Source organism: Callorhinus ursinus, unplaced genomic scaffold (assembly GCF_003265705.2).
Source record: "Callorhinus ursinus isolate GAN/ISIS: 27379988/994484 unplaced genomic scaffold, GSC_fseal_2.0 scaffold85, whole genome shotgun sequence".
NCBI classification, from domain to species: Eukaryota; Metazoa; Chordata; class Mammalia; order Carnivora; family Otariidae; genus Callorhinus; species Callorhinus ursinus.
Window position 1 is genome coordinate 1,778,026 of NW_027397147.1, and position 15,920 is coordinate 1,793,945.

Genomic DNA, 15,920 nt, shown 5'->3' on the forward strand with positions numbered 1-15,920 from the left:
ACACACACACACACACACACACACACACACACACACACACACACACACACACTAACCAGCTCAGTACTATGGTGTGTGTTGCTTTGGGGGGAGGGTTGTTTATAACAGAGACAAAAATGTTAAGTACTTAAAGAAATATGCACGAAGAATCTGTACGAAGAAAACTATAGAACTTTACTGGATGATGTAAATGGAAGGCCCGAGTGGACAGCATGGCATGTACGTAGCAGGATGTCAATTCTCCTTAATTTACTCCTTTCATTCAACTAAGTGGAGTCCCCAATGAAAAGAAAAATCGTGACTTTTTCTTTTAACCTTGACTTTTAAGGCTCATCGGGAGATCAGTGAGAGCAGTAAAGAAAATTGTTAACATGGGGAATAAGATTATTATATTAAGATATAAGTTTGTTGGAGTGCCTGGCTGGCTCGTTGGTAGGGCATGCAACTCTTGATCTCAGGGTTGTGAGTTCAAGCCCCACATTGGGCATGAAGCCTACTTAAGAAAATAACAATAATAAGCAAAATGTAAGTTTGTGATAATTAAAAGAATAGTACTGCTATGAAAGATCAGTGGAATAGAAGAGAAAATCCATTGAAAAATTTGAATTTAACATATGATAAGGTGGCATTTGAATCTGTGGGAAAGATTTATTCAACAAACAGTGCTGGGACAACTGGCTAGCCATTTGGAAAATAAATCTTCCTTCACGTGTATCAAAATGTGTCAACGTGATTACAGATTTTGATTTAAAAATAAAACCACTTTATAGTAATGGAATGGTGGAAAATTTCAAAACATGACACCCAAGGCAGAAATGTAAAGGAAAAGGCTAAGAAATTGGACTACATAAAAACATAAAGACATTTTTACACTAAAAAAAAATCATACAAGTAAAGCAGAAGGTAACACGGGTAATGGTGTCCGCAACGCATAATGTGTAAAAGAGAAAATCCAATGGACGGTTTACAAATGAAAGGAAAACGCTCCACTCCACAGTCATGAGAAAAATGAAGTAAAATAACGATAGCATTTTTTTCCACCTGTGAAGTTGGGGACTGTCCTCTTGCAGCGCTACTTTGAATGTCAGTGGTGTAACTGTTCTAGAAGGAAATTTGGCCGTTTGTTGAAAAGCCTTAGACACTCAGTCACACCCAGAAATTCTGCTTTTAGAAGATAGTGTCAAGGAAAGAAAGAGTGGATACATATTTCACCTCAAGGATGTTTTGTAAGTTTTGTTTGAATATTGGAACAAATATCCAGCCTAGGAGATTGTTACAGAATAATATTCAACTGTTTACAGAGACAAAGAACATGAATGCAAACTTTAATAAGGAATATTATCCAGTGTGTGTTAACAAGTTTTAAAAAGTTATGGAACACCACATTCATTTAGTTGCGATTTGGTTTGCTTTTTGAAAATACTCTGCCTGCACAAAATCACCCAAAGAGAAACATAAAAAGTCTGGAGAAATATACACCACACTGTTAATAGTGTTTATCTCTGCTTGGTGGGATTACACAGGATCTTCATTTTTTCCCCCTTTCTGCTTATCCGCTGCGTTATTTCCATGTAAATCAGCCAGAGAATGCCAAGTCAGGAAATATTTTAAAGTCAGTAGCAGTTATGTTTCAGATCCATTTCTGAGCCTGGGCCCTACCCAGGACTACTGTTAATCTACAGATGAATTCATCCACAGCCGGGCTCCAGCTTACAAGTCCCGGCATTGATTGGTTTCTTTTTGGAGTGAATTTTGCTGCCACAGCATCCTGAGGTCTCCTGAGCTGGGGGTGCCTGTTTAACTACCAGTCCTCTGTGTCCCTGGCCAGATTTATTCAGCAATTCCTAATTGAATAAAACCCATAATTTCATTTTTAAAATACATGGCCCATTAGTGTCAGTAATTAGACATTAACAAGTATGAAGATGGCCCATTAATGAAGCAGCAGTTTTAAGAGGGCTGCATCGGTAGAGTCTACAGGGGGAATCTCTTATAAGTGCTGTCCCTTGAGGATTTTTGATGGACCTGTTTGTGATCATCTGAACAGCAGTGGGACCTGCAGTGGAATTAGCATTTTCCTGACAGGTATTCAACAGGGAGACCGGCCGCTACTATTTATGTGGTTCAGACAACAGAAGGAAGCCCAGTGAAGCCAGAGAAGGGAGTCTCTGTAAAATGAGCCATCCAAGGCAGGGCGGGTTCGGACCTGCCTTCTGTTAGAGGCCTCCTGACCAGCCCTGCTGGATGAATCTTGGAGCAGAAGTCTTCCATCACATTCAGGAGGTAACGTGCTATTGTAAAGGTGTGGCTTTAGCACCACCCAGCCGTGGGTTCAAGCCCAGCTCTGCCACTTTCTTGCTCTCTGATCTTGGGTAGGTTATTGCAAACTACTCAGCCCATCCAAGACTCGCTTTCCTGATTTAAGATTATAGAGTGGGACTGGAGGACACCCCCGAATCTTCAACCTGCTTTTATTTATTTTAATGATTTTTTTTTTTTTAGAGATTTATTTATTTTAGAGAGAGCACGAGCAGGGGGAGGGACAGAGGGTGAGGGAGAGGGAAAGAAACTCAAGCGGACTCTGCACTCAGATCATGACCTGAGCCGAAACTGAGAGTCAGATGCTTAGCCAACTGAGCCACTTAGGTGCCCCAACCTGCTTTTAATTTGGGCCAGGGGAGCAGAAGGAACCCTTTTTCGTCACCTGTGATGCAGTTTAGGTTGAAGGCAAAAGGCCTTGGAGTCTCCACCTTATCTGGGCCACCAGTGCCTTTAGAAAATTGGATTTAAAAAAAAAAATAGCTAACATATTTCGAGGACTTAATATGAAGTGTCTTACAAACATGGTCTTAAATTCTCACATTAAAGGAGGGTGGGGCTGTTCAAATCCCTGTGTTTACAGGTGAGGATACTCAGGCTCAGCAAGAGGTTTGAAAGCTTGCCGAGGGTCCTAGAGGGTAAGGGACTCCTGTGGAATTTGAACTCTGGCCGTCTGCTGCTGAGCTTGGTTTACAGTCCCTGGGATGGACCTGCCTAAGCTGACAGGTATATACCAGACACAAAACAGCGTTTCAGGGACTCCACGCCCCACACCCCAAATCCCACCGGCAATGCTCAGTAAGCTGTGGTGGGAGGAGTAACTGAGGCTCTGGGGACTCGCACGTCCCCACGATCTGACTGCTCCTCGCCCACTCGCAGACTCACCACCGTCCTCTCTTTCGCGAGCGTCTGTCAACAGCCTGCTGATTCTTGCTTCTGCCCCTGTCTCCCGTCTGTCCCCAGCACTGCAGCCTCGTGAGATCTGCTAAAACAGGAGTCAGATCAGGTCACTCCTCGGCTTCGCATTTCCTTCAGAGTAAACCTCCAAGTCCTTCAGTGACCTCCGAGGTCCTACGCCCCTGTCTCTTCCACTCTGTCTGTCTGATCTCCTCTCCTCATCCACCCTGTTCTGGAAACACCGGTTTCCTCCCTGTGCCTGGTGCCCCACGTCGCACCTGTGTCCGCCCGCCGGGAACGCTCGCTCCTCCAAGAGCCTCCTGCCCCTTTCCTTCCCTCCCTCCCTTCAAGTCTCCATTCAAACACCCCTTCTGAGCAAAGCCTTCCCTCAATGCCCTTTGTAAATTTTAACCTCCCTCGCCCTTCATCATTCCCATTCCTGCTTTATTTTCTCTCCTTGGCACTTGAAATCACCTCACATGCTGCCTGTTTTGTTTATTCGCCTTGTTTATTGCCCATCTCCCCACAACAACGCAAGTCCCCTGAAGGCAAGGATTTTTGTCTCTGTGGTTCAGTCTCCTGCATGGACTCGGGAACAGTGCCTCGCATGCATAGATGCTCAATAAATATTTGATGAATGAAGGAACCGGGTCCAACAAATCCTCCTCGCAGGGGCCTGGAACTTGGAGGCAAAGTCCCGGGAAAGCTCGCCAAGCTCCTACGCCGAGAGCAGCCTCTGTTGGTGACAACTTGTGGGCTAGGGACCTGTGTGGCTGGGACTCCGATGTTGGCAAGGGAGCAGAACTCCTTATCGGGGCCGGGGGAGGCTCCCCCGGGGGTGTACACAGGCCCGGAATGGCCCGCTGGGGACCTGACCAGACATGCGGGCCTTGCATTGGTGCCAGGGGGATGGATGATTCCAGATGGTGCCTCGAGCTCCTGTAGTCAGTCTGCTTATTGTTGATGGAAACGAGATCTGTGTAGTGGAGACACCCAGACAGCCGGCAGCACAGCACGGCAGACACCCTGAGATGAAAATTTCAGAACGTGGCTTGTGGGGCGCCTGGGTGGCTCAGTCGGTTAAGCGGCTGCCTTCGGCTCAGGTCATGATCCCAGCGTCCTGGGATCGTGCCCCGCATCGGGCTCCCTGCTCGGCGGAGAGCCTGCTTAAGAACCCTCTCCCTCTGTCTGCCACTCTGCCTACTTGTGCTCTCTCTCTCTGTTAAATAAATAAATAAAAATCTTTAAAAAAAAAAAAAAACGTGGCTTGTAAATCTGCTCTATACACAGAAGTGGGGCAGCCGTGTGATTTGTCAGCTGAGTGTTAGGATGTCAAGTGGCAGGCCCTGGAGATAAACCCGCATGAAAGACTGTTTAATAATCCACCCTTCACTTCTCCTATCAACCCTAAAGATGATTCTTCCAGACTTATTTTCCAGGAGATAAGTTCCCCCTTAAACTCCTTCTGATTTTTATTGTCATTTACCCTGAGTTTTATCTTCTATACCAAATGTAGCAAATGCTGCTCTTGGGCAATATTTGGCCCCGAGAAGTTTTGTTTGGCTCACACGGTATTTTGAGAGGGAAAAAAAAAATCACCCCCCCCCCACTGGGTGCCAACTTCAAAATAGCACATGGAAATAATACATTTCTGGCTTGTCTTTTTTTTTTTTTTAAGATTTTATTTATTTGACAGAGACACAGTGAGAGAGGGAACACAAGCAGGGGGAGGGGGAGAGGGAGAAGCAGGCTTCCTGCCGAGCAGGGAGCCCGATGCGGGGCTCGATCCCAGGACTCCGGGATCACAACCTGAGCCGAAGGCAGACGCTTAACAACTGAGCCACCCAGGCGCCCTGGCTTGTCTTGAAAAATGGGGAAATAAGGCAATGGTGGACCCGTACTTTTGCTTTTGGATGAGATTGGGTGCGTTCAGGGACGCAGTTTTGCTTTCTGACAAGCAGGTAGGGAGAAAGGATTTCCTGTCTAGGTGGCAGCCGCCAGCCCGCCCAGCCCCTCCCTCTCTTCTGTTACCTGCATGACCCCAGCGGGCGTCCCAACTGGTTGCCCTGGTGCCCGCCGCTGGGTGTCACGCTGCTCCACAGAGATGGGGGAGGGGGCAGCTCTGGACCCCAGAGCGCAAAATTCTCCCAAACTTCATCTCAAAGAACCCAAAACACGGACTTGTGAGGCAATCTACTGCCCGGCCTGGGGCCCTGCCCTGGTTTCCAAGAGGCAGACAGAAAGGAACTATTTCTTACAATGACTTCCAGACTTCCAGTCCCTAATATTGAACAGTCCGGCAAAAATGGGCTCCCAAGGCAGAAGGCCCCGTGGTGGCAAGTCCTGGCTGGAGCCCTCCTCATCATTCGTGACCTGACCCGGATTTCCTACCCACTCTGTGCCTCCGTTCCCTCCTCTGTAAAGTGAGGACCACAGCAGTCCCACGCCGGACGGTTAGGGTTACGGGTTACGTTATTCACATAAAGCATTCAGAAAAGGACCTGGCACGTGAGTCGTGATGGACAGGAATTCACTGAACGGGAACCCCGTGCTGTCGTGACAGAGAGACAGTGCTGAACTGCCAGTCAGCAGAGGGCATATCGAAGCCCAGCTCCCCACCCCGAGCCAACCTGTGAGAGCAGGTTCCGGGCCGTGGGTTATTACCTGGGGGTGGCCTAGGCCAACGAAACTGAGAACAGGTTGAGGGGCACCCGGGTGGCTCTGTTGCTTAAGCCTGTGCCTTCAGCTCAGGTCATGAGCTCAGGGTCCTGGGATCGAGCCCCATGTCAGGCTTCCTGCTCAGCGGGGAGCCTGCTTCTCCCTCCCCCTTTGCCTGCCCCTCCCCCTGCTTGTGCACACTGTCTCTCTCCCTCTCTCAAATAAATAAAATCTTTGGAAAAAAACCGGGTTCAGCGCCTGTCATGTAGCAGACACTCAAATGTTCGTTAAGTCTTTTTTTGCTTAAATGTCAAACTTCTAGGACTGTTTTCCTGGGACTTCTACCTAAAGCCAACTAAAACTCGGGTGAGCGATAACTTAAACTGGAAGGAAGGGAGGAGCAGGACATGGCTTTTCGTTCCTGGTGCAGGTAGTTTGGGATGCCTGATCATTCCCTTTGTCGCTCAGATTTTATAAATGACCATTCGGGGTGTTCTGAACAGGTACGCGTCTGTGTCTGGCTCTCCTCTGGCGATCCCTGGCAACATGAAATCCGTGGGCTTTTATGGGGCACCTCCAGAACTCAGGGGCTTAAAGCAACAGCCGTCGATGAAGCCCGGCAGCTCTGCAGGTCGGCACGTCGGCTGCAGCTCCCCTGGGCGGTTCTGGGCTGGGCCCGGCTCACCTGCCCGTGGCGGGGCCGCTCACGCATCCGTGCCAACCAGGAGGTCGACAGGGCTGGCCGGCGTGTGGGGCTTGGGCTGGGACACCTGAGACGAAGGGGGCCCCGTCTGCCAGTGGTCTCCCACTCTCCAGCTGGTTAGCCTGGGCGTGGTGGCCTGGGGTTCCAGGAGCTGCAAGAGGGCAGGCCCCGGGGCACAAGACCTTTTGAAGGGTCTGCACGCGTCGCGTTTCCTGTCCTCTGGCGGCAGGAAGTCATGTGGCCACGTTTGGAGGCACCGTGACCGGGTTCTCCCAAAGGACGTTAATACAGGAAGAGAAGTTACTGCAGCTGGTTTTGCGATCTGTTTGATCCCCTCCACTTCTATTAAGTAGAAAACTCAAAGGCAAGTATGTTCTTCCCCAGGGGCCCACCTCCAGGTTCTCGGGCTTGCTGGACTCTGTCCCTCAGCAGCTGCCCCAACCAGCCTTCCCGCAGGGCTGTGCTCTGCTCGAGCCTGGTCCCCAGAGACACCTAGTCAAGCCCCCCAACCCCTGTGGCCCGGTGTGGCCTGGCTTAGAATAGCTCAGGCAGCGAGCCTGTGCGGCTGGGAGTCTGGGCCTCTTGCGTGCCAAACGCTGCCAAGGCGATATGCTGTCTGGGAAGAGGCATGAGTTACCGTGAACATCCTTGCTGAGAACGGGCAGAGGCAGCTGTTGGGACCAGAACCCAGGACAATCAGGACGAGTACTGGGACCCGTTGTTCCTGCAGGCCCAAGAGGCTGGACCAGCGACAGATCTCCTGGTTTTTCTCAGATCTTTGCGCTCTGTATCCCTAAGCCAGGCCCCCAAGGCGGCTGTGTTCTGAGTCCCCGAGATCCTCAGAAGAGACACCCCGGGGTTTCCACCCCGAGACCTTTGCCAGGATCTGGACAGCCTCAGACCTGCCTGTCCTCCTGCCCTGCGGGGAGGCAGCATGGGCTGTGTCCCCGTGTGCGACCCCCCAGGGCTGGGTGATGCAGTGCAGGACATGTGGCTGCAACTGGAGTACGGGTGTTGGCGCCAAATCACAAAGCACACAAGGCGTTGCAGGCCAGGGCTGCAGAAACGTGCCCCAATGGGCCGGTCGCAGTGGCGGCCAACACGGACGGTCTTCGCTGTGTGCCAGGCACCGTGCTGAGCGCATGCCCTTTGCGGTTGGTATTGTTGGTGGTGCTGCTCTAAAGAAAGGGGAGCCAAGACACCGGGACAGGAAGTCACTCGTGCCGGCTCAGCCAGCAGGAAGTGGAGGGGGTGAAGATCAAGGCCTGGCCTGTCTGACTCGGGCGCCCTTCAGCCCCACAGCCGGCTGCCAGGGAGGGCGACTGAGGTTGCCGGGAGAGATCGGCAGGACAGCTGGGAAAGACAGCAGCAAGGGGGAATGAGTGAACGCAGGAAGGGTGAACTCTCGCCCTGGTGTGGTTCTCACCAGCCCACATCTCTTTGAAGGGGCCGGGACCCTGGAGCTTCGGCGTGGGGCACCTGGTCTAACGACAGCACCCGCAGTTGCATGCTGACTGCCAGTTCCCCTGGGGGGCAGCTCAGGCACAGGGCCTCTGCCTGCACCCGTGACCTCTGGCCTCCGGAGACTTCCAAGACTTGAAGCCTGTTGAAGGTTGGGGGCGAGGAGGGGGAGGGTGGTACCTAAGACTGCTTTCCTCTCTTCCCTCCCCAAGTTCAGAACCAATGGGGTCAGCGGTCAGACAACAGGTGATTGAAATGTCAGCCCTGTCACTGATGGAGGTGGCTGGAGAATGTGGTCAGGAGAGCCTGCTAGTCGTCCTGCTGAGTTCGACTTACCCGCCTGGTCACCAGCACAGCTGAGTGACTGCCGGTGTCCCCCACCCGCTGCCCCTCAGCACTGACAGCCCAGAGGAGTGGGCAGTGCCTTACGGGGTGGGGGTAGCTGGTTCTAGCAGGGCTCCGGGAGGGCTGCTGACCACCCTGTCCTTGGCGCCTTCTCCCAAACTCGCCAGCTACTTCAGTCAGCATGAGGAGCGACGCGAGCGGAGGGGGAGAGACCAGGAGTTCTTCGAGCTGAGGCCTTTCTCCGTGGCTGCCGTGGCAGGGAAATGGAGGCCCCGTCTCACACTGGCTGGTGGCCGGTGACCGCGTACAGAGGAGAATCCTTGTCCCTTTGCGACAGCCGAGAGAGTCTCGCATGCATGGGGCGGGGATCTGAAACTCCAAGGGTGTGTCCTACAGACGCGACTTTCCCTGAGGACGGTGCAGGGTCAGTCTCCGTGTGGATTGCGTCCCGGATCCACCCCGACCCCGCTGCACCAGGCAGCCAGCTTGTCCCGCATCCGAGAGATGGGGTCTGTCTCGCTCAGCATTTATGGAGCGTCTGGAAAGTGCCAGGCACCGTGCCGGGCGGGGTAGGCGGGAGAGGAGGATGCCTCTGCCCTCCTGGAGCTGCTTGTCTACCCGCGGGGTGGCGCCGGGTAAGTGGGGCGGCGCAGGGTAAGCGCCGGGTGCTTAGGACAGCCTCTGTCAGGCACAGAGGGATAGCGGGGGGCTTCTCCGAGGAGGCGAGGCCGACGCCGAGCTCTGAAGCAGAGGCAGGAGTTCACTGGGAGACTGAGGCCGGGACGCCCCTGCTGGGCAGGGTTGTGGGAAACAGAGTCCGGGGGCACCTTAAATCCTCCCGAATTTCCCGAGTGGGGGGTTCGTGGAGGAGGGCACCAGCGGGATGGAAGCAAGTACCAGATCTCGAAGGGCCGAGGGCGCCGCGTGAGGATATTTGGAATTGCTTCTGTGCGTGACGATTTCTCAAACTTCTGTCATTCTCAGAGCCCCTCGTTGATTTTTCTTTGTGTCAGGCATTTGGGTTTTCTACTTAAATTATTTAGCAGTAAACTCTTTCTTGCTGTGGTGAAGGGAAAACCAGAATCTTTTGTCAAAGAAATAGATCTGACAAAAACGAAATGATGTTATTCACGTCTGGTTAGACAGTGCTGCCTGCCGTGGGCTCGGAGCATGGGACGTGCTCTCTCTTTGTTAAAAATGCAGAATAACAGGTGTTACAGACACGCTAATGCCAAACTGTGACTTCGTCCTTGGCCAAGCAGGAGAAGTTGGAAAGGGAATAGCCTTTTTGGTCTGTGACTCAGTGTTGATTGATGCTGAGCCCCAGCACCCCCCCAAATTACCCCACCCAGTGGGGGACCCATAAGCCGTGGGGAGCGGATGAAGGATATTAAGCAGCAGCACAGTGTGACTCAGACAACAGAAACAAGTAAATTGTGGAGTAATTAGAGGGTGGCAAGTGATGCGGAGAAAAGTAAAACAAGAAAGGATAAGGAGTGCAAGGGGAGGAGTGTTACCTTCTAGGTAAGGCGGTCAGGGGTGTCTTTCCTGAGAAGGTGCATTTGAGTACAGACTTGAAGAAGAAGGGGAGGGAGGCTTAGAGATCTGAGGGAAGAGCTTTCCATGCACAGAGAACATCACGTGCAAAGGCCCTGGGGTAGGAGTGCGCCTGGTGTGTTCGCCTGCAAAATTGCCCATGAGGCTGGAATGGAGGGAGCGAGGGAGAGGGCACATGGTTGGAGACAAATTCACAGAAGTAAGGGGGAGGGTGCAGGCAGTCTCCTGGCATTTGCCCAAAGCCCCATCTGTATATCCCTACAACCCCCTTAGTTGGGGGGAGTGAAAAAAATCAGTCAGCCATTTTGCACTCCATCTTCGCAAGCTGAGCACCTGCCTTCACCAGCCAGTGTCAAGACCATCTAAACAGATTGTCTGGTCCCTGGCTACACACGCAGCATGAGTACTATGTCATTACCAACCCAGCCTCTGTGTCTAGACAGCCCCAAGCCCAGTCTCTGCTTTCTGAGCAAAACCCAGCTTGACGATCTCTTGGGATTCCAGCCAAATCTCCTGAGTTTCAGCGTGTTGTAGACTACCCCTGGAGCCTTTGAGGCCCAGCGCCCTAATGAGCTGGACTGTGGTGTTAGGAGCTGGCCTTCTCCTGGCCTTTCAACCGTTCCTGAGCTCCCGGGTTCGGGAGGTAATCGAGCCCCTCTTGTGGAATGTATTCTTGCCAGGTCTCCTGCGCGTCTGCGCCTCGCCCCTGGCGGGGTGAAGGCAGGTGGTGGATGGAGGCGGGGGCCCAGCACCCTCTGCCGTGGCGGGAGGCCAGTCGGGTGCCCACCCCAGTGGTCTGCCATGGAGCGCACGTGGCCCTGGCGAGCCGGCCCCATCTCACAGATTAACTGTGTCCGAGGTGTGGGGAGGAGGCGATGAGCTGAGCTTGTGGCGACATTCCTGCGGCCGCACACCCAGCAGGCACGGGCATCCATCAGTCTGTCAGCATCTCTGGGGGCCGCCGGAGTGTAAATTAATCCGGAGGTAACAGCCCTGCTGCTGCATTCTTGCCCCACATACGTGTGAGCCTGAGATCTTCCCTGGGCGCCTGGAGTAGGTGAGGCCGTCACTCGTCTTTGGCCACCAAAGCATGAGGATTTTCCGTAGCCAAGCCCCACCGACAGAGCTCAGGGCCATGGGCCCGGGAGGGAACCTGTGACTGGCCGCCATGGTGAGAGAGGAGAATGAGGACCGTCTGCAGCCCCACAGAGCTCCAGAGAGTGCAGGGCCCAGCCTCTGGGACGATTTAAGGCCATTCTGCCAACCTCCATGCTAGCGAGTAAGCAGATGAGTGAGGGAAGGCTCAGCTTTGCTAAGTCTCTTCTCTCAATTTGTCTTCTTTCTAGTAAAGGTGTGGGGAAAGCTATGGTACCCAAAGTCTAGACAACACTCATGCGTTTTGCCTGCTCAGCATCGCCTTCCTTCTCTGGCTGGTGCCAGGCTTGGGTTTTCCTGTGGAGAACTTGCTGTGTGCCATGGGGTCCTGGCTGAGTATAGAAGACTGCACGCCATCTACCGAGGTGGGCATATGACCCAGGCCGGCCAGTCAGGGACCTTCATTCCGTGGCCACCGAGATTTGTAGGGATGGCCCGTGACTCCAACCAGGCCAGTCAAAACCTCCCTAAGAGACGATCTGTGGGCTCTGGTGGAAATAACTCCCTTTTCCTCTGGGATCTCCAGCTCCGCCAATGCACATCCTTGCCAGTCACACCGGGGACTGGTCTACAAAGTGAAGCCACTATAGCAGGAACAGCAGAGCCAAGTGCTGGGGACAGACCCACATATGGGGATGACCTGTTTGAGCCCCTGGTTCCAGATGGGTCTGAGACCAGATGAATCTCTGGCCATCAGAGAATGTGTGGCAGTATATCCCCTTGTTGTTTATGGTAGTTTGAGTGGAGTCAGCCATCACTTGCAACCAAGGGACAGACCTCAGTTCAAATCCCAGCTCTGCTATCCATGGATTCTGTGATCTTGGGAACTCACTCAACTTGCTTTGCTCATCTGCAGAATGGGAATAATAATAGCCCTGTGCCTTGTGGGGCTGGTGGGAGGGGTGAGTGTGCATGCCCCTGACCATTCTGTGACGTTGCCAGGTGTTCGGAGCAGTGCTGGTCCCCTTCCCTCCCTACTGCGCTGGGAGGCCTGGAGGACACTCTGCGTCATGGTAGGAAGTGCAGACGTTGGCGCTGTCAGGAGGTCTGGTGGAATCCTCAGGAACACCGTGACCTCTGAGGGCTGCTCTCAGGTCCTGCCTCTTGCACTGTCTCTCTCTGCTTCCTCTGTTTCCCCGTCTCCCCTTGGTCACGAGCCCCCGCTCCATGCTCTAAAGAACATGCCAGAATGCCTGTCCAGCCCTGTGAGAAGCAAAGCAAATGAGAGGAAGTAGAGCTTTTTTGACTGGAGGAGGAACAAAAGTGTCTGTAGGGACAGGCGGCTTCTACAGCACAACCCTAACTCCTCACCAAGATGAGGACACACAGGCTTCCAGTGACCTTGGGAAGCCAGAGAAGACGTGTCACTTCATAGCATCTCAGAGACTCCTGCCCTACGTTCATAGCCTAGTCTAGTTCTTTGCAAGACCACAGTGGCAAGAACTGTGGGTCCGTTGCTTGCTTCTCTGCTCCCAGCATCTTCTCAAGTTACTGGCATTTCACAAGTTCTTAACAGACATCTGGTAAAAGAAAGGAAGAAAATGTTGGGGCACCTGGGTGGCTCAGTCGCTTGAGCATCTGACTCTTGGTTGCAGCTCGGGTCATGATCCCAGGGTCGTGAGATCGAGCCCTGCGTCAGGCTCCACACTCAGCATGGAGTCTGCTTGAGATTCTCCCTCTCCCTCTGCCCCTCCCCCCTGCTTGCGAGCTCGCTCTCGCTCTCTCAAAAAAAAGAAAGAAAGGAAATGCCAGTGGCCCAGGTTGCAGAGTGGCAGCCAGGAGGCTGTGGCATCAGGGGACACATCTGACTTGGCCCTTATCGTGTTTTTCCGTGGCTGTTGATGTTGTTTAAGAACACTAGCCAAAATTTTATAATTGAGAAATTCCACATGAACATCTTTATTTCTGACTTTGCTTTCAAAAAAAACCCAGCATATGTGGGATTTCCAGAGAGAGTCTGGGGGATCAGCAAGGCAGGTGAACTTAGCTGCGTTCAGTTTCCCAGACCATAGCAGCATCCCTGCTAACCATATGCTCCATTTGAGGCGAATTTGGATCACTCTGTAGTGCTTGCAGAATATTACAAACTGCCAACAGATGCCAGCTCCCGGCCACATTGACCATTTGTGTTTCCTTTTCCGAGAGTCACAGGGTGAAAGGAAATGATAGTAAAGAAGCTCAGGGGGGAGCCTGGGTGGCTCAGTCGGTTAAACCTCCGACTCTCGGTTTCGGCTCAGGTCGTGATCTCGGGGTCCTGGGATCGAGCCCTGTGTTGGGCTCTGCGCTCAGCGTGGAGTCTGCTTCTCCCTCTCCCTCTGCTCCTTTCCCTGCTCTCTCTCTCTCTCTCTCAAATAAATAAAATCTTTAAAAAAAAGAAGCCAGAGAACATTTCTCAGCCTCACTGCATCAGGAAAGTGCTGCCCCAAACATTAGCCTAGCATCGCACAGGGTTTCACACCCTTAAGGGTGAGCCAGATAAATTGGAGAGGCCAGAGGACACGCACACACACACGTGCACACACACAACAGAACAACTGGTCCATTGGGCAAGGGTTGAAGGAATAGGAGCAGTCTTGCTCGAACAAGAGTTCTGTGATAGAAGTGTGTTACATGGAAGGCCCACCGTGCTGTGGAAGACAGATGCAAAGTTCAAGGAATCACAGGTACCGTCATCAAAAAAAGGAAGTGAGCTGTTTTAGAAAGTCACTGGAGTAGCTGAAATAACCACTTACCTGGGTTTTTGTTGTTTTTGGCTTGAGGATAAAATAGAAGATGCTAGCTGAACATCCCTTCTGTTGAGATTAGCTGTTAATCACTCCCCTCCTCACTTCCCGGTTCTCAACTGAATTTAGTGGAAATGAAAATGTAATTTCTACTTGTGTTCTGCTCAAGCTAGATTGCAGAGTGCATCTTGAACCCAAGATCAAAATTAGGTGTTCTACAGCTACCCATCACTCCTTACCCCTGACGTAGGGGCCAGCCTGCAGGAGAAATTGGGGCACCCACCCAGCCGGCCACAGAGAGGGCCTACACCTGCCTCACTCTCTTCTGGGTCTGGTAGGGAAAGGCCAGAGGGTTCTAGCCGGGCCTCTAGAAACCACAACAGGTAGGTCCTGCCCCAGGTGGGACAAGGGCTCCAATTCGAGGCAAGTCACAGAGACAGAGAAGGAAGGAGAAATGGGGTCAAGAAAGAAGCTGAGCCATACTTGACCCAAATGTCACCATATAACTGTTACTTCGGACATCTGACACTTACAAAGTGCTTCTTGTGTGTCAGGGACCCTTCTAGGAACTTCGCATGATCTGATTTATCTCACCGTACTATTTTATTTAATCCTTGCAACAACCCTATGGAGTGTTAAACTATTATCATCTCTGTTTTATGTATAAGAAACCCAAGGAACGGAGAAGTTGAGCAATGTGCCTAAGACCCTACTAGTAAGTGGTTGAGCTGAGCTTCAAACCCAGGTCTGTCTGACTCCAAATTGGAGCTCCTGCCAAGACTGAAGAAGCGGAAGCTTCATTCACTGTGTTTTTCCAAGAGAGTGTAAGTTTTGGCAGGAGTGTCCGTGGCCCCGGGCATAGGACTCCGTAACAGAAGGAGATTCACGTCCAGATCTCCCTGGATCGTAAGGACAGGCCCGGCAGTATCACCCTCCGGGGCAGGCTCTGAGTCTGATGGATTTGGGTCAAACCTCCACCATCTCCAAGCTAGATGATCTCAGGTAACTCTTCCAGCCTTAGTTCTCCCATCTGTAAAACTGAGGGAAAAACCATCTGCTGTCCATTTTACCCCCTGTGAAAAGTTAGGCAGCGTCCGATCCCACCCAGACATCGGCCCTGACCATCATTCCTGTTGCTGGAGGCATCTTCAGCTCTAAACCATTGTGCTTCTGTCACACTTACATGATGCACCGCCACCACCTGAGCCCCAGCTTCTGCCCTGCCACTGAAGGTTTGGTGAGCAGTGGCTTGGCGGAGGAAAGTCTTCTTGCCTCGTTCCCTGAAGCTTCTAGTGCAGGAGAATCCCCGAAAGGCCCTGGAGGGGGGGGTAGTTGGCAGAAGCAGCAAAAACCCCAGGAAGAACAGAGTGTTTGAACTTGGGGCTCTTGCCCTCACATCTCACTTCCTATGAGAGTGGCCTCAGTGTATGTCCCTGTGGATTCCCTTTGGTCGTGGATTTTTACCAGAGATGCTCCTCTACTGGGGATAGAGTGGGGGCCTTCCCTGGAGGACCATCACCTGCCTCACCTGGTGGGTCAGGAACAGATGAAATCTTGGGAGCGACGCAGAAGGTCTGATGCACAGGGACTGGTCACCGGACACCAAAGGGCTGGGAGCAAGAGATTTCAGACTCTCCCAGACCCAGCCAAGCTCTTTGTGAGGGTCAGGTCTTGAAGATCAGCTGCCTTCTCATAACTCGTGTGGGAGCCCAGGCTCCCTTGCACCCTAAGACTGAGAGCTAACTGTGCATCATTTTCAGGGGTACAGTTAGCATGTAGATTATCTTCTAAGCAAAGGAGCTCTCAAGGCTCATTTGCTTCTCCCTCAAAAACCTCTCCAGGCCAGCACAGATCCCATTTGATAGTTCAAGTTAGCTGCACAATTAAACCCAAAGCAGCCTGTTTATGAATATAAGATGCCAAGTTTCCCCGCAAAACATAGCAAAGTAACAGATGCTTTAGAGCAATAAACAAACTGAAATAGAGCTTTTCTTTGCTCTCCCTGATACTAATAGGCAGAAGACCTTTCTTGGCAAGGATAACTTGGGGAGGGGTGCTATAAGGTAAGGGGGTGCTCGCATTACTCCACTGGACACGGGACC

General features: G+C 52.2%; 2 protein-coding genes across 4 annotated transcripts in view; one reads left to right on the forward strand and one right to left on the reverse strand.

Moving 5' to 3' along the window:
• Positions 1 to 15,920, forward strand: part of HS3ST2 (heparan sulfate-glucosamine 3-sulfotransferase 2) — a 101,991-nt gene that overhangs the window by 42,467 nt on the left and 43,604 nt on the right. The gene's annotated exons all lie outside the window — the stretch shown is intronic.
• Positions 2,992 to 15,920, reverse strand: part of USP31 (ubiquitin specific peptidase 31) — a 252,683-nt gene continuing 239,754 nt past the window's right edge. Inside the window, exon 21 of one of the 3 annotated variants that reach the window (XR_012376776.1) lies at positions 2,992 to 3,301. The gene's annotated coding sequence lies outside the window, so the exon portion shown is untranslated. Of the gene's footprint in view, positions 3,305 to 4,348; positions 4,434 to 15,920 lie in introns of those variants that run through there. The other 2 variants (XR_012376773.1, XR_012376777.1) reach the window with 2 other exon arrangements.